At 42.1% G+C, this 26,336-nt stretch overlaps 1 protein-coding gene across 1 annotated transcript in view; it reads left to right on the top strand.

The window, feature by feature from the left end:
* Positions 1-1,210: 1,210 nt before the first annotated feature.
* The window catches only part of LOC139415248 (BTB (POZ) domain containing 7), a 120,750-nt gene continuing 95,624 nt past the window's right edge, over positions 1,211-26,336 (top strand). The window contains exon 1 of the mRNA XM_071163203.1: positions 1,211-1,607. The gene's annotated coding sequence lies outside the window, so the exon portion shown is untranslated. The remainder of the gene's footprint in view (positions 1,608-26,336) is intronic.

Below are 26,336 nucleotides of genomic sequence, written 5' to 3' on the forward strand. Positions count from 1 at the left end.
GAGGGCACGACAAAACCTTTTCCCCCTCAGGAGACTGAAAAGATTTGGTATGGGTCCCCAGATTCTCAAAAGGTTCTACAGCGGCACCATCGAGAGCATCCTGACCGGTTGCATCATCGCCTGGTATGGCAACTGCTCGGCATCTGACCGTAAGGCGCTACAGAGGGTAGTGCGAATGGACCAATACATCACTGGGGCCAAGCTTCCTGCCATCCAGGACCTATATTATAGGCAGTGTCAGAGGAAAGCCCATAAAATTGTCAGAGACTTCAGTCACCCAAGTTATAGACTATTTTCTCTGCTACCGCACGGAAAGCGGTACCGGAGTGCCAAGTCTGGGACCAAAAGGCTCCTCAACAGCTTCTACCCCCAAGCCATAAGACTGCTGAACAATTTATAAAATCGCCACCCGGACAATTTACATTGACCCCCCTCCCTTTTGTACACTTGCTATTTGTTTGTTACCTATGCATAGTCACTTCGCCCCCACCTACATGTACAGATTACCTCAACTAGCCTGTACCCCCGCACACTAACTCGGTAACGGGTGCCTCCTTTATATAGCCTTGTTATTTTCATTGTGTTACTTTTATTATTACTTTTTTAAATGAGTGTACTTGGTAAATATTTTCTTCTTCTTGAACTGCACTGTTGGTTAAGGGCTTGTAAGGAAGCATTTTACGGTAAAGTCTACACTTGTTGTATTCGGCACATGTGACAAATAAAATTTGATTTGATGAAACAGGCAGGAAGAGTGAGCTCGTCTGTGATGGTCGGCGAACCCTCAACCTTCTGACCCGTAGCCCTGCGTGGATCCACCACGGCAGCAGAGAAGTTTTTTGGGTATCAGAGATTTTAGTTTAAAAGAACAGGGATTTTGGGGAGAATGGGATCCATCCTCCCAGGCTGACGGGCTGGAGTAGGTTATGTTGGGGCCAAAGTAGTGGGAAGGTGTGTTGGGGGTAGTGGTGAATATATATAGGGTTAGATGGCGGTGCAATTTCATTCCCCCAATTTCTTTTGTGGGCAAATGTGCTATGCACTTTCCAAACAGTGAAAGGCAGCAATATGCAACATAAAGTCTAGTCATATGAAGAATTAAAGTGCAATGAGGTTATCTTGAAGCTAGTGGGAGCACGCGACCAACATCACCTGCCTAACCAGAATGTGCAACACTGGAGTTTTCCATTTGGCCACAGCTACCATTGACACTGTGCCTCGGCTACACGTCCACAAACCAAACAATCAGCAAAGTGTCGTGCAGTTGACACCAACCAGGGTCAGTGTACCTTTTGGCCAATGGATTTTACAGTATAACGTGGAACCTGACACTCCAAAGCGGAGTAGCCCACTGTTAGCAAAAAGACAAGTCTAGTTTGCCCATTTTAAACAGTGGAAAACGGAATACCAGAAACCAACGCTCCACAGTTGACACTCGAGTGCGCGAGGACTACATTTATGTTTTTGGGTTGTGTTGCTTTAGCTAGCTAAACTTGCACACCACCGTGGGGACAGTTAGCTAAAGTAGCAACCCAAACGAATAGTCTACGAAGTCAAATCATACCGTACGAGGAAGAGGGCTGCAAAATCATACTTGACCCTATGAGGTAGGCTTGCTTACACTTATGTGGAGTTCATAGCTATGTCTAAATAGCTAGCTATATTCAATTTTACTTGCATTAGCTAGATAACTAACGTTGCTTCATATCCCATCGTTAGTAATTGCAACATCATCGACAGCGACAAACCACGGGTAGTTAGCGTTAGCACGAAGCTAGCTAACTTAACCGTCCCAACGTTCTTGGTCGCGCAGCTAACAAACGTTAGCTAGCTATATAACGTTTCTATCGTTAGCTAGCTATGATTTGACGTTAGCAAGTGAATCACTAACGTTAGCTGGTTACCTGTAACGATAACTAACGAACGTTAGTTGGAAAAATGATCAACAGCGCTAGCTAGGTAGCCTAACTACAGTAGCTACCTAACTTATAACGTAAGCTAACGTTAACCGACTCAGATAGTTTGCCCCATAGACCAACTAACGTTACCTTCGCTAACTAAGTTATCACTTTGAAGTGGACAATGCAAGCCTAGACTAGCGGAGTACTGTAACGTTAAAGGACAATTAAGCGTTAACGTTAGCTAACTAACGCGTTACAGCCTCATAGCTATCTGTGTTAAAATTCAAAAATATTTGGTTAAAGCGACTTTCTAGACAGAAGTGGGATTGAAGTTGGTTGCTAGCTACCATAGAGATCATGTTACGTTGCTAGCCAGACAACGTCACCAAGCTAACCAGGTTAGCAATGTACTTTTTTATTATAGTTTATTGGTCAACCTGTACTGTCATTTGTTGTGAAACTATAACGTTAAGTTGAGGGTTTCGTCATGTTTTGGTAACTAAATTAGTTAGAGGTTAGGTATCACGTGACCATCATACCATGGGTTATGCATTTTTGTATCGACTTTTCTACCTTCCTCTTCTCGTTACTATCTGCCCTTACACCCCATGATATAGTAGAATCAAACATTTGTTACAAAAGCGAGAGTTTGCGACGAAGTAGGCTACTTGCATGCCATTTACAGAAGATATTTGAGTGATAATTTGGGGGGAGCCTTTGATCATGACGCTCAGTTCCATTACACAAGTCATTGGACAAAGGCGTCTTCTGTAAGGGGGAGTTTTGTTAAGAGCCGCGATGCTTGGTCTGAATATTAATGTAGGGTTTCCACCACTTCCGAATTCCCCAGTCGAAGTTCCGCCCCCATGCCCAGAAGGTTGTGGGAACTGAGCGTCGCGAACCCTGCAGGCAGAGCTAAAGGCTGCAGTCCAAACACGTTATGTTCACCCCCTCAGCCCTCGCAATAGCTACTTTCCCTTGGAGGAATCCCCGTCGAAACTGAATGCAGTTTGATTGCCATTTTAAGTGCGAGGTTCAACTCACTAACGTTGCATTAATAGCTTTAGGTTGGTTGTTGTTAAGCTCAACTTCAAGCTTTCCACCAAGGACGTTGCCTCCGATCATCACTCTCCCTCGCTTGGTCAAGGGACATTTAATGTAGCTATGTAAAACGTCATTCAAGGGCTGATAATTTAGGGCCAAGGGCAGTCTACTTTTAATTTGGACTGCAGCCATAGTCCAAAGTGCACGTGGCCACTGCGTTAACCAATCAGTTAAGGAGCAGATGTTTGCTTGAAAATCTTCTGTTCATGAAACAGTTCCGCCTGTCATTAGTTCCGGGCAAGCACAACCAAAAACATATGGAAGAAATCCAATCATTGCTGTGTCTGGTTTTCCAATTCTATATAATTTTGCTTTGCTAGAATACAGAGACAAAATCATAAGGCCATGGAGAAGGATTCCAGATATTGTTGGAGTTGGTGGGTGGTGGGTGAAGAGAGATTTGCACAATAATGTTTGCATGTGCTGCTAGCTAGCTATAAACACCAAGCAACCTAAACCTCAAAACTGTGATCAAAGCCACCATTTTTAAATGTGCTGAGTAAATTATATTGTGACATTTTCCCGCCCAAGAATTGAAATCCCAGTTACATGCATTATACCATTGTAAATGATACACTAAGCACGAATTTATCATGTAATATGCTACCAATTGGATTATGGTAATTTAACATTAGGATTTTCATATATTTAAGCAATCAGGCCTGGGGGTGTGTGGTCTGATATACCACTGCTGTCAGCCAATCACCATTTAGGGCTTGAACAACTTATAATAAGGCTTATGGCTCCTTCTTTATACTTCTTGTCATGACATTGATGATTATAGCTCACTCTCTGTAAAATACATGGGCCTACATGCACATGAATGGGTACTTTGGGTAAAGGGAGTTGTGGCTGTGCAAATATCTTTAGCCATCAACACCAATATCTCTGCAATCCTCCTCCATGCCGTTGACCTTCTGATTTTGTCTCTATATTCTATGCTCTAAAACCATTTTCAGCAAATAAACAAGGTAGAATTACAATGCTCCCCATGCAACATTATTTTCCTTTTTGATATTTTGAATTAGCATACAAATTGCCAGCTCGTTATTTTCATGTACAGTACCTAGAATACAAGGTTGGATTTGCACTAAACAATGTCATGTCAGAAATATCATGTAGAAAATCTGGCTCAGGGTTAGCCTCGTATACATTATCTACTGGTATGATTTTAAATTGAGAACGTATAGCTAGCTCATCAATATGCAAATTATGTGTGCGTTGAGCTATTCTCTGCTTCAGATGTACAATGACAAGGGACAGATAGATTGCACATGCCCATTAGGCCTGTTATGCCATTATACTGTAGGCTTGTGGCTGCATTGGTGACGCATGCCATTATGATAAGCTGCAAAATGGTTTCACATGGCTGATATCCTGAGAGAGCGACAATCAAAGAAAACCGATTGGGGAGCTCTCAACTTTCTCATTTGAGAAAGCAACACAGAAACACAGACAAATTAAGAGACATCTCATACCTTTGTATTTTTGAATTGGGATTTGTGATTAATGAACATTGACACTAGTTCATCTTGAATAATTAAAATATAATTTCAAAATGTACAAATAATTTAACTTATATATAGATGTTAGACATCTTAGTTAGTAGGCTATTATTATTATTATTAAAGCTTAATTTTGGGTGAACAAACAAGTCCATCCCAGAGGTGGCCAACCTTGCTCCACTCCCAGATCTACTGAGTGAACAGACTTCTATTCCAGCCCAGCAATAATACACATTATTATCAACTCATTAGGTTTGATAAGTTGAAATAGGTGTGTTAGTGCTGGGCTGGAACAGAAGACTGCTCACCCAGCATTAGGGCTGTCCCCGACAAAAAAACATTCTTAGTCGACCAGGAGTCATCTGTTCTTTCGACCAATGGAATGGTCTACATTTTCAAATGTTTATTTTTATAGATAGACACACTGTATTTGAATAAAATCAACTATATGTAGACTACTGAGCTTGTCTGATGCTTGTGATTAAATAATTAAGACACACAAATCAATCAATCAAATGTATTTATAAAGCCCTTCTTACATCAGCTGATGTCACAAAGTGCTGTACAGAAACCCAGCCTAAAACCCCAAACAGCAAGCAATGCAGGTGTAGAAGCACAGTGGCTTGGAAAAACTCCCTAGAAAGGCCAGAACCTAGGAAGAAACCTAGAGAGGAACCAGGCTATGAGGGGTGGCCAGTCCTCTTCTGGCTGTGCCGGGTGGAGATTATAACAGAACATGGCCAAGATGTTCAAATGTTCATAGATTACCATCAGGGTCAAATAGTAATAATCACAGTGGTTGTAGAGGGTGCAACAGGTCAGCACCTCAGGAGTAAATGCCAGTTGGCTTTTCATAGCCAATCATTCAGAGTATCTCTACCTCTCCTGCTGTCTCTAGAGTGTTGAAAACAGCAGGTCTGGGACAGGTAGCACGTCCAGTGAACAGGTCAGGGTTCCATTGCCGCAGGCAGAACAGTTGATACTGGAGCAGCAACACGACCAGGTGGACTGGGGACAGCAAGGAGCCATCAGACCAGGTTGTCCTGAGGCATGGTCCTAGGGCTCAGGTCCCCCGAGAGAAAGAAAGAGAGAATTAGAGAGAGCATACTTAAATTCACATAGGACACCGGATAAGACAGGAGAAATACTTCAGATATAACAACACACACTATTGCAGCATAAATACTGGAGGCTGAGACAGGAAGGTTCAAATGACTCGAGGGAGCCAGAGAGCCTATCCAGAAGAAAAAAACTTTTCCTGAACCACCACCTCCCGCTGCTGCTGGCCTTTACAGATTCTGCCATTACGCTCCTGAAGTTGCTGGTAATAGGCTACGGCAGGGGTCGGCAACCTTTCCCATTTGTAGTGCCAATTTATCTTACAATTTCTACCGATCTACGTGTCAGTTATGATTTTCATATGCACATTTCCTTGGAACAGTCTTAATTTATTTTATAAGTGTCTTCGTATCTCAAAATCATTGTCATGTGTTTAATACAAATTAGATCTAGAGCGTTGTATGAGATGTTCAATTTCTTGGCAATTTCTCGCATGGAATAGCCGCAATTTCTCAGAACAAGAATAGACTGACGAGTTTCAGAAGAACGGTCTTTGTTTCTGGCCATTTTGAGCCTGATGCTTGCATTTGTGAAATTATTTTGATGTGTAAAGGGATTTATGTTTCTAGAACCGTACCGCAATTGAGAATCGATTCACGTTTAGATCACGCCTTTATGGTTGAATTGCTGCAAAGAAACCACAACTAAAGGACACCAATAAGAAGAGACTTGCTTGGGCCAAGAAACACGAGCAATGGACATTTAGACCGGTGGAAATCTGTTCTTTGGTCTGATGAGTCCAAATTTGAGATTTTTTGCTTCCAACTGTCGTGTCTTTGTGAGACGCAGAGTAGGTGTAGTTCCCGCCGTGAAGCATGGAGAAGGAGGTGTTATGGTGTGGGGGTGCTTTGCTTGTGACACTGCCTGTGATTTCTTTAGAGTTCAGGGCACACTTAACCAGCATGGCTACCACAGCATTCTGCAGTGATACGCCATCCCATCTTGTTTGCGCTTAGTGGGACTCTCATTTGTTTTTCAACAGGACAATGACCCAACACAACTCCAGACTTCAACCTCATGAAGCTGGTTGAGAGAATGCCAAAAGTGTGTAAAGCTGTCAAGGAAAAGGATGGCTACTTTGAAGAATCTCAAATATACAGTATATTTAGATTTAACTCTTTGTTGGTTATTATACGTTTCCATATGTGTTAGTTCATAGTTTTGACGTCTTCACTATTATTCTACAATGTAGAAATGAAGAAATATCCTTGAATGAGTAGGTGTTCTAAAACTTTTGACTGGTAGTGTAGTTTAGGCTTCCATTATGCCTATATGAATCCTACCTCTTGAATCACATCTAGATGTCAACTTTTGACTGGTACTGTCTCTCTTTCTCTCTTTTGTGTTCTAGAGCGAGCTGTAGAATACAAATGCTTTTTGATATCGATTCGTCACAGCTCTGCAAGAGAAGGGCACCCCAGCCAGCACCCATTCCTCTCAAATGAGTCAGTATTTTTTTCTGAAAACATAGAAAGTCATCGGATGCTAATAAAAAGGTAATTTAACCAGTGTCATAAGTGGCTGACAGCTACTGCATGCATTCATTCCAATCTCGACCTTCCCTTCTGGCCTCAAGTGCACAATCTCCCTCCACTGGCCCCATTTCCCTGATTCAGCTTTTTGACTCTAGAGTATTCCCAGAAGCCTTCTTGTACGTTTGTGGCTGTGCTGCCCAGGAAGCATTGTTTTAGCATTAAAATTGCTTTTGTAACACCATGGTTAATCACAGTGATTGGCGTATTAACCGTTATCTTGTGTCACAGCACATTTGTCCATTTTGAAGGATTACAGCAGCTTGGTGCATTTTCTTTTTCTCAAAGCTGTTTTGAGAGGAAGCAGAGCTGAGAGCTGGTGTGCTTTACAGAGAAGCATGACCGAAGCATGGTAGGGAGTGGGCTATGTCTATCCTTGTTTGTGTGCTACAGTGGAGCATACATTTCTGTTCTACAAATATAAAAAGGAAGTCCACAAACTAGTGTGTCACTAGTTTTATGGCTATGGTGAACATGGGCTGGGCTATGGGTAAAGGTGCATTTTAAGGTCCGACTTGGGGGTAAGTAAGTAGAGTTTGGAATCTCCTAGTGAATCTGGAATCGTCATTGGTCCTACCTGCTATTGCCATACGTTTATTCCCCCCTCGGGGGAACAATACTCGTACCAGTATGAATTGCTTGTGGGCTCTCGACCAACTCGGAATGCATTTTCAAGCCATGTTTGTCAAGGATATTTCATTTGGGGTAACACATGTATTGGCAGAGGTTGGGGGTCCAGATCAAACCACTATTTCCTGCCCCACAGGACGCTTCTTCCTCATAGCTTAACAACCATATAATGTTCTGTGCATGTTACTTTACAAAACAAAAATGTTTTTACGTAGCTGCTGCTCACCCTCCCTTCATGTGTAACCACTGTTTTGTGAACAAATGTTAGTCGATTGTGTGAGTAAGCCTACCTGTATTTTGTTTCAATCTAAGCACATAGTGGTGCTTGCTGTTGAGTTTTGTCCGCATGAGCAAAAACATTTGACCATTCAGCACATGAGCACAAACATCCTAAAATCTCACAAGACATTTCCTGTTTTCTTTAGTCTAATAGTAACATTAAACTGTGCTATTATTTATTTATATATATAACACCATTCTGAGAAATGGCAGAGCGTCACTAGCCCTGTCTACTACACATTGTTTTTACCCCAATGCAATCTACATTTTATCATAAATAACATACAACTGTTATGTCACTTCTCAGTAATTAGGCAACACCGCATGATTTGATGGATGGCACATTATTGAAATTTGCCAGATACTGTTCCGTAACTGGAGTTTGACAACATGCCCGTCAATTCAAGTGATCAGTCTTCCGCATATAGGCCACGATGTGTGTGGGTGGTAAATTCGATTTGTGTGGTTAGTTACAATCGACAGAAGTTTGTACAACATGGACAAGGACAAATATGTCTGATCATCGCACTGGGGTGAATGAAAACCGGAAGAGAGGGGGAAGCATCAGCTATGCAAAAAACATTGTGCTTAAAGTAGCATGTAAGGTTGTTTAGCGATGGGGAAGGGGCATCCTGAGAGTCTGGTCATGCAACCCCTCTGTTTTTTATTACTGGAAACAAAACTTTTTGCTTTGATTTGCCTAAGACAACTAAATTATAGTGTGTGTGTGAGCATATATCAGGTAGGCTTCAATATCAGCAAAAGTTGTTTGTAGATTAGGTTACAAAAAGTGCCCAAAGTAAACGTTTTGTTCTTGGAAATGTATCTCTTCGAGATATTTCTTTTAGAACATCATTAAACTGTGCTTTATAGTCATGCATTCTGGACCTTGATGGACTTCTATGCGCTTGAGCAAATTGGAATGCATCACGTCATGGGCTTCATAGTCATCCAGATTGCTGCAGCGATCTGATACGTTCACCCTACATATTTAAAACAAGCACCTTTTTAGTGTCTTAGGACAAAAATAAACATGAAGTGTCCTCCCTCCCCTCTATATTAAACACCATGATCTGATTTTAGATGCTTTTAAAGTCTCATACATTCTGATAGATGTTGTAGGCATTTCTGTTATTATGCCTGCCGTATAATGTGAAAAGATGTCGGACTGGTGGGCTCATTAATGTGATTTAATTTTTTTTATAGCGCGTCCTTGGCGAACATATTGCCAGTTGGAAAGAGGTCGTATTACGACCCATAGTAAATTGAAGGTTTTCCATTATCTAGCAATACAGAGACACTTGCGAGACAGTTTGTTCTCATTAAAGTGTCAAATTCCCTATCTCACTTCAGTTGTCCTCTACTGCATGTGTAGGCCTCTACTCAATGTCAACGTTTAAACCAACATGGACAAATGTTTCCGAAAAATCATATACAAGTGGTAATAGGAAACGTGGCACTACATTTTTAATGCCAAAAGGGCCATCAATCATCATGTGCCAAAGAAATGGGCTAGGCCTGAACAGAAACGGTCACCTTCGAAATGTAACTGTCATTAAGTTTAGGCTGATCTGTCGTTTGAGGTCCCAGCAATCATCAGGTGGCCTGCCACGTACCTCTTTCCCCTCCCGTTGGCACATCACTTAACTGAATCTGCCAGGTTAATTTGTTTCCCACTCCACTGGTGTTGTACTGGACTGATAGTAGTTTCAGTCTGTTAAGACTTCTGTTTGTGCTGTGTAGGAATGGTCCTTGTGAAAATGAATTTTATTAACATCTGATTGTAGCAAAAAGGACATACAAAAGGCAACATTGACATGAGAAAATCATAACTTGTAGTTAGTTGGTCATTGTTTTACATCCTGTACAGTTGGAGTTGCTCACTTGTTTTAAGACATGTAGCCACTGCCAGTATGCTATGCCCTCATTTCCCATTTTGTTTTTGGAGGTACACTGTTTTTGAGGGCACATTTCCTTCCTTGATATCCTCTCACAGGATTTGGCCTCATTAAATAGCTTTTTATGTAGGCTAATCAAAGCCAATTTCCTGCAATTCTACATATTTTGCCATGGTTTATGTAATTTGAGTTACTCTAACCTTAAATCAAAACCAATGTGGGCCTCATGCCATGACAAATACTCCTGAATGCTTAATTGTTTTACATTTTAGAAGACAAGACTGTAGCTTTTATTTAGGTGATTGTGAGTTCTGAAATATGAACTTATTAAAAAAATATATATAGCATGGCTTGACATTAACTTTGTGATATCCAATTGGTAGTTAGTCTTGTCCTATCGCTGCAACTCCCGCACGGACTCGGGAGAGGCCAAGAGCCATGCTTCTTCCGAAACCTTAGACCGCTGCACCACTCGGGAGGCCCCTGATTTTGTTACTTGTCCAAAAGCTAAAAAAAGGTCTGTAATAGGCTTAGGCGATATACTCTTTTATACCGGGGTATTTCAATAGCCTATCTCGGGGGGTGCGTGCTATGCCACTGCTTATTACTGAAATCTAAGATGTATCAAATTATATCCAGCTCAGGCCTCCAGTTATGCATTTGGCTTGCGAACTTGCTAGCTGAGTTTCCCGTGGTGTGCATATTCGGTAATATTGTATACCCCGGCATGGTACAGAAACAGTATGAATATCTGGATATTGCCCAACCTTTTTCTGTAACAACATTTTGACATAATTATATGATGAAAGGAGCCACTTTACAAAATAAAATGTATTACTGTCTTTTTTTACTGTAGAGAATCAGACAAATGTAGACTATACTCTGCTTATTGGCTTTTTTGCATATTCAAGCCTGTCTCAAAATACAACACTGCCCCTTTTAAAGCTCTCCTGGAGAATGGTTGGCCACCCTTGGTAGCCTATGAAATATTGCAACATTACAATCACAGCAAAATATAAAATAATTTCCTCTGAGCTTGAATTTAAGCTTGTCCCAATACTGGGACAGTTCTGAGATGACCGATCCAAAATTCATACAACCACTGCACATTAAAACATTTTAAAAAGCAATGAGGCTGATGCAACAGATCAGACCGTTTAGCTTAAAATGTTAAGTTGTATTTTTTCATATCAGCTCAACAATGCGCACATAGCTGTAGGCTCCAAAATACAAATGGAGCGAGCGGTTTCTTGTGACAGATGAAAATATCTTTATAAATTAAAAGGGAAGATCTAAAGATGCATCAACTAGCATGGGGTACTAATATGAGTAGGAATATGCCTTTGGCTGTTGGACAATAAAATAATGTAGATTTTTGAAAACCCATGGAAAAAAGTATTGTTTTTCATGACATATGAAGTGTTTATGAAAGAATTCCCTTAGCATTTCCATGATCGAAATTTTGGCTAGGCTTACCTAAAAAGGTAAGACCTGCTGCATAAATGACATGTATAACATCCAGGTTTTAAACCATTAAGTTTATGGTTAAATAGTTTTACAATGCTGACCGCCTCCGCTCTGATTCAAGGTGGATGATGTGCAGTGCGCAACAGGCACTGTCCGTTACTCTCCCGTGTTCAGTGGCTCGAGTAGGTATGTCGACAGAATCAAGCCTTTAGATGTTAATAATCCTTTATTACATTTTTCAAACATGACTGGTGTTTAGGCCATATTTATGTCATTTAAAAGTCTCATTAAAGTTTGGCTACATTTTATGTTGCCTCCCTCATGTCAGCATCGGTTTTGACATGAGTCTGTAGCCAATATGAATATCACCTATACTTTTAACACGTTGGCGCCTCTGATCCAGTAGTTGTTTGATATTGTGATCTATTTTTTCATTTGTCCATTCGGATTACTTAAATCTAGATTATTGTCCGACCTATTTAACAATTTTTATTTTTATTTTTTTTACTTGTCCTGTTGTTAGGGACAGGCGTTAATGTCAAGCTCTGTATAGGTTTGTTATCTTGTCTACGTACTTTGTATCTGGTTTATGTTTACACTGAAAACATTTTTCCATCCCAAAAATGATAAAACAAATGTTTTATTATTTTACTGTTTGAACATAGGCGGCCCGCCAAAGACAGTTTAAGATGCAGAAAAAAACCCTGCTAACACATTATGGTGTTGCTCCTTTTCAGCTCTGGGGAGATTTCTTTCAGTGCCAATGACCAGCCTCTTATGCACTTTCTCTTTTGCTCTAACCAGGCCCCTTCTATTCTGGTTTTGGAAGTCAATTTGCCTCGAAAACAGACAATGGGGGAGGCACACATGGCTAAATCAGGCCATTTGTCGTCTTGTTGGGCCTCAGTAATCCTATACCAGCGGGGTCCGATTCTCTCAGTTTGACCAGCAGTGCATCTCAGTAAACAAGCCAGAGGTCACATCCTTTCTTTTATATGTGGAACAGAAGTCCTTCTCCCTCTCAATGGAGGTGGGTGTGCTTCTCTTGTGTCCTTTGTTGATTTTTTGGGGGGTCTATGACCTAGTCATTAGTAGACTACTGGTCTATTTGAAAAGCAATAGTGGGTGAACTGCAGATGGTATTGGTCACCAAAACCACTTATTAGTCCACTATTACTGAGTGACCACTTAGGTATTTTTCACTCACAGTTCTGAGCTATAGGCCTAGTTTGAGTCATAGCTTGGTTATTTATTAAATTAAATTGCATTACATTTATTTTGTTCCCGTTGGTTTCACATTGCCAAATGTCACACGAACTAAAATGCCTAAACAAAACCACATTTTGGGGAAAGTAATTTGTTTATTTTAGAGAAAGGCTCATGTTAAATCATATATGATTATCAAGAAGCATAACTTGTCTGTCACAAGGTTCATATTACTTTCGCTTTGGTCTTCCAACAGCATGCGGGAGTAAACAGCGTAATAACCCCCCCTAACTGCCACGTTAATAGGTTATATTCAGTAGCCTATATCCCTGGTGTAGTCCATGTTTCCCCTAATCCGCATCATATGCGCTCATAAATGCTCTGCTACTCACAGAATGTTTCAGAGATGTCAAGTTATGGTATTGCGTGCATTTCATTAAATGCTTGCAGTAAAACAACCAATAATACTCTGCGCCTCTGGTTCTTTTCCTGTGTTTGGTGGAATCGGACCGAGACCACCTTTTTTGAGCGAACCATGTTTTTTTGTGCACTCCTAGTGAGGATAGTGTTCACACCAGTCCAAATGAACCAAAGGGGGAAAACAGGCCAGAGTATAGATATACTGCTCCAAATCAATTTGGTGTGAAAGTCCCCTTAGTCCATTATTTCACTAGAACTAATAGCCGGACAAGAAGAATATACATTTAAGTTATCCGAATGGAGAAGTAGACATGTATTTACATATTATGATTTCCTCAAAGTAGACTTCTGCAGAATTCCACTTGGGACTTGCATATGAAACGCAAGCACAGAAAACAGACTCCTTGTTTAAGTGAGAGTTTTTCTTTGGGAAAGTTGTTTGAGGGTAATCCTGATGTTGCGCAGATGAAAGGAAGTTCACCGCCTATTGAGAGAATGAATTCACTCAGAGCCAAGTGCAACCAGTTTAGAAGTAAATTACTTGACGATTAGATTACCAAGCACTGACAGAGAAAATGGTGCTAATGAGGAAGCAGTTGCAACTGGCCCAAAGAGCAACACCCATCTCTTCATCCCCTGCCAGGCCAGCCAGCTATGATACTATAATGTGCTCCCCTCCAAGAGCCTCTTAAACAGCAGTTGGTCCTTCAACTGACAGCAAGGGTGAAAGTGACATAATACATTTGTCTTTTTATATTGGTAACTAATATATATGTGTTTATGCTCTTTGTTATAAATAGATAGATAGATGGATGTTTGGTAGATGTATCACTGCTGAATCAAATGCATACTGGCTTTCTAAGAAGGGAATGTGTAGTGCAGCATAATATGAAGGTGTTCAACTTACAGTTGCAGGACAGGCAACTTACACTTCCCCAGCACTTTGCCCATGCATAGCAATGATTTATAAGACTTCCAAAATGTAGCATATTTTAAAATATTGGTTTCCCTGTGAAGTATTCATTCTGCTGAAGGTCCCTACAGATCCAAAAATACTTTTTGCCTGACCTCCTGAGCCTCCTTTCAACAGAGAGAGAAAATGTAGAGGGAAATGAAAGTGGGATGTGTTTTGTTGTCCTTGGCAACATATTTTTTTCCTCCAAATGACATTCTTAACCAGAACTGGAACAGATTTTTTCCTTTGTTCTATGGCCCGGCAGCATTGTCCCACCTGGGGTTTCCAACCGCCCATTTTCCCTTACTGTCTGGTCCTCATTGTCCCTCATCCCCCTTCCCATCCCTTCTCTAGCCGTCGCCTCCTCTCCAACCCACTAAATGAATCAATAGGCTGAAAGTGCTCTTGGCATTTGTGGCTTTATCCAGAATGCTGAGTTGCATGCAGAAAGCTCTTGTCTCATTGTGGTCTTGTTGGTTGAAAAAAATCTCTGCCTGGGCAATTTTTGCATATTTTGTAGGACAACTCTACCACTTTTAACATTTGGGTTGTTATTATGAAGTATTTAGTGATTTCCTACACAGTTTAAGTGTAATTTTATGTCTTGACTGTTTTTAGTGATGAGCTTCTCTGATGTTTTCTAGTAGGATCCCTCAAATGACTAATACAATAAATTATGGACAGTCATTTTCAGAGCTCTATATAACCTGTTTGTAGGGTTCTGGTAATATTGAAACTCTCTGCTATATGTTGCTCTAGTTGTCTTTGTCTAATAACATGTAAATATTTTAAATAGACGCTCAGAAACCAATAGAATTATATTTATAGTCTGCAAACTCCGGTTATTCCATTCCGCAAAACCACTCCCACCATCATCGATCGAAGTTTCAACTTAGGCAGCCATTGTGCGCTTTCCAAATAGCCTTTATTTCCGTATTGAATTACTTGTAAACTTCCTAGTTTTTATTACTTCCAATTAGGCTTGGGTTGTATCTACACTGAGCAAAAATATAAAAGTAAAATGTTGGTCCATGTTTCATGAGCTGAAATAAAAGATCCCAGAAATGATCCATGTGCACAGAAAGCTTATTTCTCTAAAATGTTGTCCACAAATTTGTTTACATCCCTGTTAGTGAGCATTTTTCCTTTGCCAAGATAATCTATCCACCTTCGCCGAGAGGCGTTGGTAACCTGATGAACCCCACTCGTGATAGGGATTGGGGATTGCAATTATTTCCCATGAACGAGGAATTCCCAGTAAGGTGTGGCATATCCACAGGTGTGGCATATCTAGAAGCTGATTAAACAGCATGTGTATTACACAGGTGCACTTTGTGCTGGGGACAATACAAGGCCACTCTAAAACGCCTCTAACATATTTTTTGAGAATTTGGCAGTACGTCCAACAACTGGCCTCACAACTGCAGACCACAGGTATGGCGTGCTGTGGGCGAGCAGGTTGCTGATGTCAACATTGTTACCGGAGTGCCCCATGGTGGCGGTGGGGTTATGGTATAGGCAGGCATAAGCTACGGACAACAAACACAATTGCATTTTATCAATGGCAATTTGAATGCACAGAAATATCGTGACGCGATCTTGAGGCTTAATTGTGACACCCATTTCTTTTAAAGTATCTGTGGCGATCAGGTCATGTGAAATCCATAGATTAGGGCCTAATGAATTTATTTCAATTCTGATTTCCTCATATGAACTATAACTCAGTAAGATCTTTGAAGTTGTTGCATGTTGCGTTTATATTTTTGTTCAGTATAGATTGGCATACCGTCATACTGATCTTGTGCCATACCTGGATATTCAATAATACCGGTACTGAACACAAGGGGCACTATTTAAAAACCCCATTGAGCCTCTAATCTGAATGTTAGCAAGTACATGTAAAATCCCAAGGAGACCACTAGCTAAATTCTTACGAGTGTATTGCAGACAGACATCCCAGCTCAAAGTTATACAAGTAATTAAATAATGCTACACAGTTTGCTGCACTCACAAAGCAAATATTAGACGGCCCTGCTCTTGATCATTGATCTTGAAGCATCTAACCACTGGACTGCAGGTATTTACTTAAAAATGACCTACTTAGCTAGCTTGAATTGCTAACATTAGCACCAAAGATACAGGCTGAAAAACTAGGATTTCATAATGATTTGCTTGTAAATTTAATAATAAAGGTTCTTCTAACAGGCCCACATGTTTGTACTGTTTAAGACAGTCGCTAAAATGAAACACTATGATTTTGGATGTAGCAGTCGGGCAAGCATAACTAGACACAGTAACACTGTTATGGTTAGTGTAGCTAGCTAGCATCTAATTAACAAAAATGTTTTGTTGGTGTATTGCAGTTGATTGGTGACAATTACATTAACATATATTTAGCATGGCATTCATGCAAGCGTTATAATGGAGTGATGAATCTGGAGGGATGAATCACGCTTCAACATCTGGCAGTCCGACGGACGAATGTGGGTTTGGCGGATATCGGGAGAATGCTACCTGCCCCACTGCATTGTGCCAACTTTACAGTTTGATGGAAGAGGAATAATGGTCTGGGGCTGTTTTTCATGGTTCGGGCTAGGCCCCTTAGTTCCAATGAAGGGAAATCTTAATGTTACAGCATGCAATCACATTCTAGACGATTCTGTGCTTCCAACTTTGTGGCAACAATTTAGGGAAGGCCCTTTACTTTTTCAGCATAATAATGCCCCCATGCACAAAGCGAGGTCCATACCAATAAAATTGTATTTGTCACATGCCCCCGAATACAGTTAGTGTAGGACCTTACAATGAAATGCTTACTTACAAGCCCTTAACCAACAATGTCATTTTAAGAAAATACCTAAAAAAACGTAAGAGATAAGAATAACAAATAATTAAAGAGCAGCAGTAAAATAACAGTAGTAGGGCTATATACAGGGGGTACCGGTACAGAGTCATTGTGCGGGAGAACCGGTGTCGAGGTTGAGGTAATATGTACATGTAGGTAGTTATTAAATTGACTATGCATAGATAATAACAAGAGTAGCAGCAGTGTCGAAGAGGGGGCAGGGCAATTTTAATAGTCTGGGTAGACATTTGATTAGATGACCAGGAGTCTTATGGCTTGGGGGTTGAAGCTGTTTAGAAGCCTCTTGGACCTAGAGTTGGCGCTCTGGTACTGCTTGCCGTGCGGTAGCAGAGAGAACAGCCTATGACTAGGGTGGCTGGAGTCTTTGACAATATTTAGTGCCTTCCTCTGACACCGCCTGGTATAGAGGTTCTGGATGGCAGGAAGCTTGGACCCGGGGATATACTGGGCCGTACGCACTACCCTCTGTAGTGCCTTGTGGTCTGAGGCTGAGCAGTTGCCATACCAGGCAGCGATGCAACCAGTCAGAATGCTCTCAAGCTGTAAAACCTTTTGAGGATCTGAGGACCCATGCCAAATCTTTTCAGTCTCCTTAGGGGGAATAGGTTTTGTCGTGCCCTCTTCACGACTGTCTTGGTGTGCTTGGACCATGTTAGTTTGTTGGTGATGTGGACGCCAAGGAACTTGAAGCTCTCAACCTGCTCCACTACAGCCCCGTCGATGAGAATGGGGGCGTGCTCGATCACGTTGAGGGAGAGGTTGTTGTCCTTGCACCACACGGTCAGGTCTTTGACCTCCTCCCTATAAGCGTTCTCACAGTTGTCGGTGATCAGTTCTACCACTGTTGTGTCATCAGCAAACTTAATGATGGTGTTGAAGTCGTGCCTGGCCGTGCAGTCATGATTGAACAGGGAGTACAGGAGGGGACAGAGCACGCACCCCTGAGGGGCCCCTGTGTTGAGGATCAGCATGGCGCATGTGTTGTTACCTACCCTTACCACCTTGGGGGCGGCCCGTCAGGAAGTCCAGGATCCAGTTGCAGAGGGAGGTGTTTAGTAGCTTAGCTACTATTTAGTAGCTTAGCTTATTGATGAGCTTTGAGGGCACTATGGTGTTGAATGCTGAGAGGTAGTCAATGAATAGCATTCTCACATAGGTGTTCCTTTTGTCCAGGTGGGAAAGAGCCGTGTGGAGTGCAATAGAGATTGCATAATCTGTGGATCTGTTGGGACGGTATGCAAATTGGAGTGGGTCTAGGGTTTCTGGGATAATGGTGTTGATGTGAGCCATGACCAGCCTTTCACTTCATGGCTGCAGACGTGAGTGATATGGGTCAGTCGTCATTTAGGCAGGTTACCTTAGTGTTCTTGGGCACTGGGACTATGCTTGAAACATGTTGATATTGCGGACTCGGACAGGGAGAGGTTGATAATGTCAGTGAAGACATTTGCCAGTTGGTCCGCGCATGCTCGGAATACACGTCCTGGTAATCCGTCTGGCCCTGCGGCCTTGTGAATGTTGACCTGTTTAAAGGTCTCACATCAGCTGCGGAGAATGTGATCACACAGTCGTCCGGAGCAGCTGATGCTCTCATGCATGTTTGTGTTACTTGCCTCGACACGAGCATAGAAGTTATTTAGCTCGTCTGGTAGGCTTGTCACTGGGCAACTCTCGGCTGTAATAGTTTGCAAGCCCTGCTTCATCCGAAGAGCGTTGGAGCCGGTGTGGTACGATTAGATTTTAGTCCTGTATTGACGCTTTGCCTGTTTGATAGTTGATCGGAGGCAATAGCGGGATTTCTTATAAGCTTCCGGGTTAGAGTCCCGCTCCTTGAATGCGGCAGCTCTGCCGTTTAGCTCAGTGCAAATGTTGCCTGTAATCCATGGCTTCTGGTTGGGGTGTGTACATACAGTCACTGTGAGGACGACGTGATCAATGCACTTATTGATGAAGCCGGTGACTGATGTGGTGTATGTACTCCTCAATGCCATCGACGGAATCCCGGAACATATTCCAGTCTGTGCTAGCAAAATAGTCCTGTAGTTTAGCATCTGCTTCATCTGACCACTTTTTTTATTGACTATGTCCCTGGTGCTTCCTGCTTACATTTTTGCTTGGAGGATAGAGGATAGAATTATGGTCAGATTTGCCAGATGGATAGCTTTGTACGCGTCTTTGTGTGTGGAGTAAAGGTGGTCTAGAGTTTTTTTTTTTCTTCATTTGATTTATTTACATTTTTTCCCTCTCTGTTTGCACTATTAACATGCTGATAGAAATGAGTTAAAACGGATTTAAGTTTACCTGCATTGAAGTCCCCGGTCCGCTAGTAGCGCCGCCACTGGATGAGCGTTTTTCTGTTTGCTTATGACGGTATACAGCTCATTGAGTGAGGTTTTAGTGCCAGCATTGGTCTGTGGTGCTATGTAGACAGCTACAAAAAATACAGATGAACACTCTCTAGGTAGATAGTGTGGTCTACAGGTTATCATGAGATACTCTACCTCAGGGAGCAAAACCTTGAGACTTCCTTAGATATTGTGCACCAGCGAATATACATAGGCCCCTGCCCCGTGTCTTACCAGAGGCTGCTGTTCTATCCTGCCAATAGTGTATAACCTCCAGCTGTATGTTGTTAATGTTGTCGTTCAGCCACGACTCAGTGAAACACAAGATACTACAGTTTTTAATGTCCCGTTGGTTGGATATACGTGCTTTCAGTTCGTCCCATTTATTTTCCAGCGATTGAACGTTGCCTAACAGTACGGATGGCAAAGGCAGATTAGCCATTCGTCGCCTGATCCTTAGAAGGCACCCCGATCTCTCCGTTTCTTTCTCTAGTGAATGACGGGATGAGGGCCTATTCGGGTGTTTGGAGTATATCCTTCCCGTCTGACCCAATTTGAGGTGAGTAATCGCTGTTCTGATGTCCAGAAGCTCTTTTCGGTAATATGAGACGGTAGCAGCAACATTATGTACAAAATAAGTTACAAACAATGCGAACAAACTAACAAATAGCACCATTGGTTAAGAGCCAGTTAAACGGCAGCCACACTCTCCGGCGCCATTCTTAGGATGGTGCCTGAGATCGAGATCGGTGTGGAAGTACTTGACTGACCTGCTCAGCGCCCTGACCTCAACACATCAAACACTTTTGCGATGAATTGGAACACAGACTGCGGGCCTAATTGCCCAACATCAGTGCCCGACCTCACTAATGCTCTTGTGGCTGAATGGAAGCAAGTCCCCGCAGCGATGTTCCAACATCAAGTGGAAAGTCTTCCCAGTGGAGGCTGTTATAGCAGAAAAGAGGGGACCAACTTCATATTAATACTCATGATTTCAAATTAGATGTTTGAGCAGGTGTCCACATACTTTTGGTCATGTAGTGTTGATCAAGGGCCTCATTGCCAATATCCTGAAGTATCCCTTTGGAAACCCACAACAGAGGAAATGTTTGGAACTGATTTTCAGTCAAGATTTTAAGATGACAACATACTTTTGCAAAGATGTGACTCTCATGCTTCTGCCTTGCACCTGCCTCAAGGGTTTTCATGGCCATAGAAGTCAATCCAGAGAGCATACCAGATGGCGAAAAGAATCCGCAAAATGCTGCTTCTTAGTGCCTTCCTTTTGAATTATAGACATCGAGGGAACGTTGGGGTTGGCCAGGGCATTTTGAGGGATCCCCGCCCTCGCTGCTCTTGGACTAGTAGCAGTGGAACAGTTGAGAAACTAAATGCCCCTGCCCTTCTCTCACAGTGGGGGAAGTGAATGTGCAGCAAGGAGCCCCTTTCTGGGCCAGGTTCCAAGAGAGGCTGCAGAAAGGTAAACGCCGGTGTCAGACTTCAGTGAAGTACAGGGGAGAGTGGCGCCTCTAAAACCTGGCATTACGCTTTCAAAGCAGGGAATGACTTGGCCCTTGGGCTTAAGTATACCAGAGTTTCTTTAAGTTCCAAGAGTTCTAACTGGGTTACAGATGGGTATGTGCAATCTCACTGTGCATTAGAAACAGGGTAGATGGAGTGAAGTGAATTGCAAGTCCTGCTCGGTGGCTTCAATATCCCCACCATAGGCCCCACTCTTTTCAGTGGCACAGTTTCTTTGTGAGAGTCTTTTCTCAATACACCATCCCATCCCCTTATGATTGTTACATTGTTCAGCTAATTGAATTTCATGCTTTTAAAGAAGGCGAGACACTGAGTGTCTGGGGGGGGTACACTTTCTCTCAGACCTCAGCTTGTTGATGGAATACCCAGCTTTGAGGGTTGTGGTTGAACTTTTCTGTTTCTGAGCGGAGGGTTATATTTAGGCATTGGCATTGATTATGCCCTGAGCTGTTTGTTTAATGATGTGGGATGAGAGGATGTCTGATTAGTTTTTTTCCCTCCTCCCAACAGCCAATATTAGTTCCCCCTATAGAAATAAATGACGAGGATGTCCCACAGAAGTCTGTTGCACTTGACACTTAGCGAAGCCTCTCCACCTGCAAATAATTCAACAGAAAGAGGAATCATTTTGAGTGATGGGCCCGCACCTTACTTTGACGGGAAGCCTACAGCCATCCATTCAGTGTTTTAATATTGCATTAAGAACAGGTAGGTCACCCGTGATACAAGTCAGTTATCGACATCCATCCATGTCTAAGAACGCTGAGAGATGACGTTGAAGTTTGGGAGGAGCAAGTTTGGGAAACCCTGTGCTAGGGTGTTGTGGATGGCAGGAGGCATGTGCCTCTGGATCGAAAGATTGCATGTTCGAATCCAGCGATAGGTTGTTTTTAGATTTTTGTGTTAGGTCCCAAACCTTAACTCATTACCTTAACCCAGGGGTGTCAAAGTCAAATGGACGGAGGGCCAAATAAAAAAATCAGCTACAAGACGAGGGCCGGACTGTTCGAATGTTCATTGAAAAAATTTTAAATGACGCATATAGTCTAGTGAACCTAATTGAACCTACTGAAAACCTAACAAATATATTACAATATGATCAGATAAATAAAGCAATATTTTCTTATGGCTCTGTCAGTAATCTTTAATTTTCAACAGACACAAAAGACAAATTTCCTTTATATAAATATCCCCATAACATGAACATTAAATGAAAGAAACCGGTATTCAAGGCACCATCAGTAGACTATATTTTCTATTTTAGCAAAAGTGGGCTAAATTTACTTCAAAGAAAAAACAATAATAGCAATTTTCTATCATCCACTCAACTGAAATATTTTTAAAATATAATTGGATTGAAATACAAAAAAATAAAGTGCAAAAATCTATTAATCAAAAACAACACTTTGTTTAAGGAGAAGTAACATGCAGTGAAAACAAATATTAAATTTTAACTTTTAAACTTGAACTGAGTAAAAACTCTAAATATGTGATTGCACAGTAATGTTCACTTGTTTGAGGTTGAGGGTGATACTTGGTGGTGTCCCATCTTTTCCACAAGTTCATCAATGTTCGGGGTAAGGCTCTGAGCTGAAGAAATCCTCAGAATTGAGTGGAGGTGTTCAGCAGTAAGTCGACTTCTGTGTGATGTTTTGTTCAGGTTCATCAAAGAAAACAGTTGTTCACACAGGTATGTGCTGCCAAACATAGACAACGTTTGAGCAGCCTGGATGCGCAGCTGGGGCATTGTGCCGGGGAGGAAACGGGCGAACTCCGCAGCACCCACTGCCGCATATTTTGCCCTCAGTGCATCATTGCATTGGAGGTCAATCAACTCCATTTGGAGGTTTGGTGGTGAGCTTTCCACGTCAACAGCAAATGGGTTACCGAGCAGTTCCAACCTGCTTTTTTGTGCTTCAAAGTCAGCAAATCGGCGTCGAAAGTCAGCGGCAAGCATACCTATTTTATCAGCCAACTGTGTGCTCGGGAACGCACTGGTAGAGAGCTTCTCTTTCATGGTCTGGCAGCTGGGAAAGTGGCTCAAATTTTCTTTCCGCATCTGCGTCTCCCACAGAGTCAGTTTGGTTTTAAATGCCTTCACTGTACTGTACATATCAGAGATGACACGATCCCGACCCTGCAGCTGCAAGTTTATTGCATTCAGATGACTCGTAATGTCACACAGAAAAGCCATTTCACACAGAAACATTTCGTCTCGGAGTTGTGTTGTGTCTTTCCCTTTGCTGTCCAAGAACAGACAAATCTCCTCACGAAGCTCGAAACATCTTTGAAGCACCTTTCCCTGGCTTAGCCATCGCACCTCTGTGTGATAAGGCAAATCACCATGCTCCGTTTCTAACTCCGTCAGAAATGCCTTGAACTGGCGGTGATTCAAACCTTTGGCTCTGATAAAGTTAACTGTGCGCGTGATGATGCTCATTACATGCTCCATTTTCAAGGCTTTACCGCACAACGCTTCCTGGTGTATGATACAATGATAAGCTGTCAGCTCACCTGTCGCGTTTTCCTCTTGCATCTTTTCCCGTATCTTCGCCACCAGTCCGCTCCTGTGTCCACACATCGCAGGTGCTCCGTCGGTTGTCAAACCCACGAGTTTTTCCCAAGGCAGCTCCATCTCATTTACACATCTTGACACCTCTTCATACAAATCATGCCCCGTAGTTGTGCCATGCATAGGACGTAAAGCCAAAAACTCCTCTGTCACGCTTAGGTTGGAGTCCACTCCGCGGATGAAAATTGACAACTGGGCAATGTCAGAAATGTCGGTGCTCTCATCCACAGCCAAGGAATATGCAATAAAATCTTTTCCCTTTTTCACAAGCTGCTCTTTTAGATTGATGGACAACTGGTCTACTCTCTCGGCAATGGTGTTTCTGCTCAGACTCACATTTAAAAAGAGTTGCCTTTTTTCTGGGCAAACTTCGTCACAAACTTTAATCATGCAGTTTTTGATGAAATCCCCCTCCGTAAATGGCCGGGCTGATTTAGCGATCTCTTCTGCCAAAATAAAACTGGCCTTGACAGCAGCCTGGCCTTGTGATTTGGCTTTTTTGAACAGAGCCTGTCGAGATTTGAGGCCTCGTTTTAATTCCTCTGCCTTTTGTAGCCTTTGTTCCATGTCCATATTCTTGTTTTTGTCCGCGTGTTTCGTTTCATAATGTCGTCTCAGATTATACTCTTTCAGTACCGCCACACTTTCTCCACACAGAAGACACACAGGTTTTCCAGCTACCTTCGTGAACATATACTCCGACTCCCACCTTGTTTGAAACCCCCGGTTCTCAGTATCCACCTTCCGTTTTGCCATTTTTGATGGGTATCTGAAAGTTAATTTTACTGTGATGCTGACGACTGCTGTGCCAATAAATATTGAAATGAAGCAGCCTACTGCTCGGTGCGTCACCTTTGCATTGTGGGAAATGTAGTATTGGTGCGTGTAAAAGATCTGCGGGCTGCCGGCTTGCTGCGGGCCGGTTCTAATAATAAATCAAGATCATCCCAGGGGCCGTAAAAAACCTTCTTGCGGGCCGGATGTGGCCCGCGGGCCTTGACTCTGACATATGTGCCTTAACCGTTCATCCGTAGCCTTAAGAATTTGGAGTTAATGCCTAAACGTATCCTTGGAACGGTACAGAGAAGTACCAAAACACTTGGAAAATTGACGTTTGGAACAACTTTAAAAAAAAAAATGTGATGATTGAGAAACATGGTTGAACGCCTAATTCTGACGTGAGACTATGAGCTTGTTGTTAAGAGTCATTCACACATCAGGATTTGCAGAGACTTCAAACAGCTCAGAACCCCCACTCTCTGTCCGAGCCCTTTAGGATAAAAGAAAAAGCATTCAGCAGTACCCTTAACCATCCCGTCTACTCATCAGGATTTTAAGCCAACATACTCACTCTGCAGCCTTAACATTTCAAGATGTCATGTTGTTGTAGAAAATCTGCATTTTTTGACTTCAACATCATCATTCAATAGTCCAAATTGTTCCACGTCAAAACAGTTCAAATCTCGTCTTTAACATTCTGCTATTGTATCAGTGTGAGCTGATTTATCCACTTAAAGAGAGGACTTGTTTAGAGGGCTTGACTTTCTGTAATTTTCCTAATGGCATTACAGTTGGATAGGCTGTTAGCCTTGCCTCGGCTACAATGCGATCCACCCCATCAGACTGCATTCACAGCTCCTCTGTCAAGAAGTATTTTTGTTCTTGTCTGTTAGTGGGTCAGTTTGGAGATAGTCAAGCTTGAGAGGTAGAAAGAGGGCTGCCCCCCCTTCATTTTGCTCAATGTTACCTCCTGTTGCTTAGACGTTACCCAAAGCTGTTGGGTCGTGGGACCAAATACCATTTTAGATGTTATATAGACCATAGCCTCCTTGACCACAAACTGTAGGCCTAATTGTTGATTCAAGCTAATGCAGGCAGCCTACATTTTCCATGGACTATACTAGTTCTTGACTATATGAAGTCTTTATTCCTGAACATAAACCTGATCCAAGGGACTAAATAAAAACAAATGTTTGTATCTTCCATTTGAATTGGACTAACCTCTGAAGGAAGACTTAATCCATTAGCACTCACTTTTGGTGGAAATTATGTACGTCTCACTGATTAAAATAAAATAAACCCCAGCAGCTGTTTTTACTAATGAGGCTTATTTAGTGAACAATAGTGGCTTATATTTTACAGGGCTAGCGTGTCACCCCATAGCACCTTGTTAGCCATAGCCCAACTGCAAACAGCCTCTGACAGGAAAATGTGCAGTGTGTGTGAGTAGGATTTCTGTGCTCCCCCTAAGCAGTTATCAGGGGATAATACTGCCATGTAAGCAATGCCTTTTACATAGCCACCATAGTATCTCTTTAAAGGCCCAGTGCAGTCAAATATGTGATTTTCCTGTTTTATACATTTCCACACTGAGATGGGAATAATATGTGAAATTGTAAAAATTATGATAATGCCGTTTTATTGAAAGATTGTTTGAAAAGACTGCCTGAAAATTCTGCCTGTTTTGGTAGGATGGAGTTTTGGCCTGCCTGGTGACCTCCTGTGGCACAGCGGTCTAAGGCAATGCATCTCAGTGCTACAGGCATCATTACAGACCCTGGTTCGATCCCGGGATGTATCACAACCGGTTGTCATCGGGAGACCCTTTGGCCCAGTGTCGTCCGGGTTAGGGGAGGTATTGGCCGGGGTAGGCCGTCATTGTAAAATAAGAATTTGTTCTTATCCGACTTGCTCAGTTAAATAAATAAAATAAAAATGGCTCTTTGCTGAGAATTTTATTAATAACATTAAGGCACTTCATTTTTACCCCAAATGATTTGATATTGAGATACAAATGGCTGCATTGGACCTTTTTTTAAGGATTTTATTTTTATTTGAACACAGAAAATGTTCCCTGAAATCTTTGAGTGCGTACTTGATCCTGTTGCAATACATTCACAAGTCTTCCTAGCCCGCTGATCTGTCTAGTTGGATTATTTGACTTGTGCAATAGCATGCAGTGCACATAAGAATGCTCAGTTTGCTGGGAGTTAAA

Source organism: Oncorhynchus clarkii, chromosome 8 (genome assembly GCF_045791955.1).
Source record: "Oncorhynchus clarkii lewisi isolate Uvic-CL-2024 chromosome 8, UVic_Ocla_1.0, whole genome shotgun sequence".
In the NCBI taxonomy this organism is placed as follows: Eukaryota; Metazoa; Chordata; class Actinopteri; order Salmoniformes; family Salmonidae; genus Oncorhynchus; species Oncorhynchus clarkii.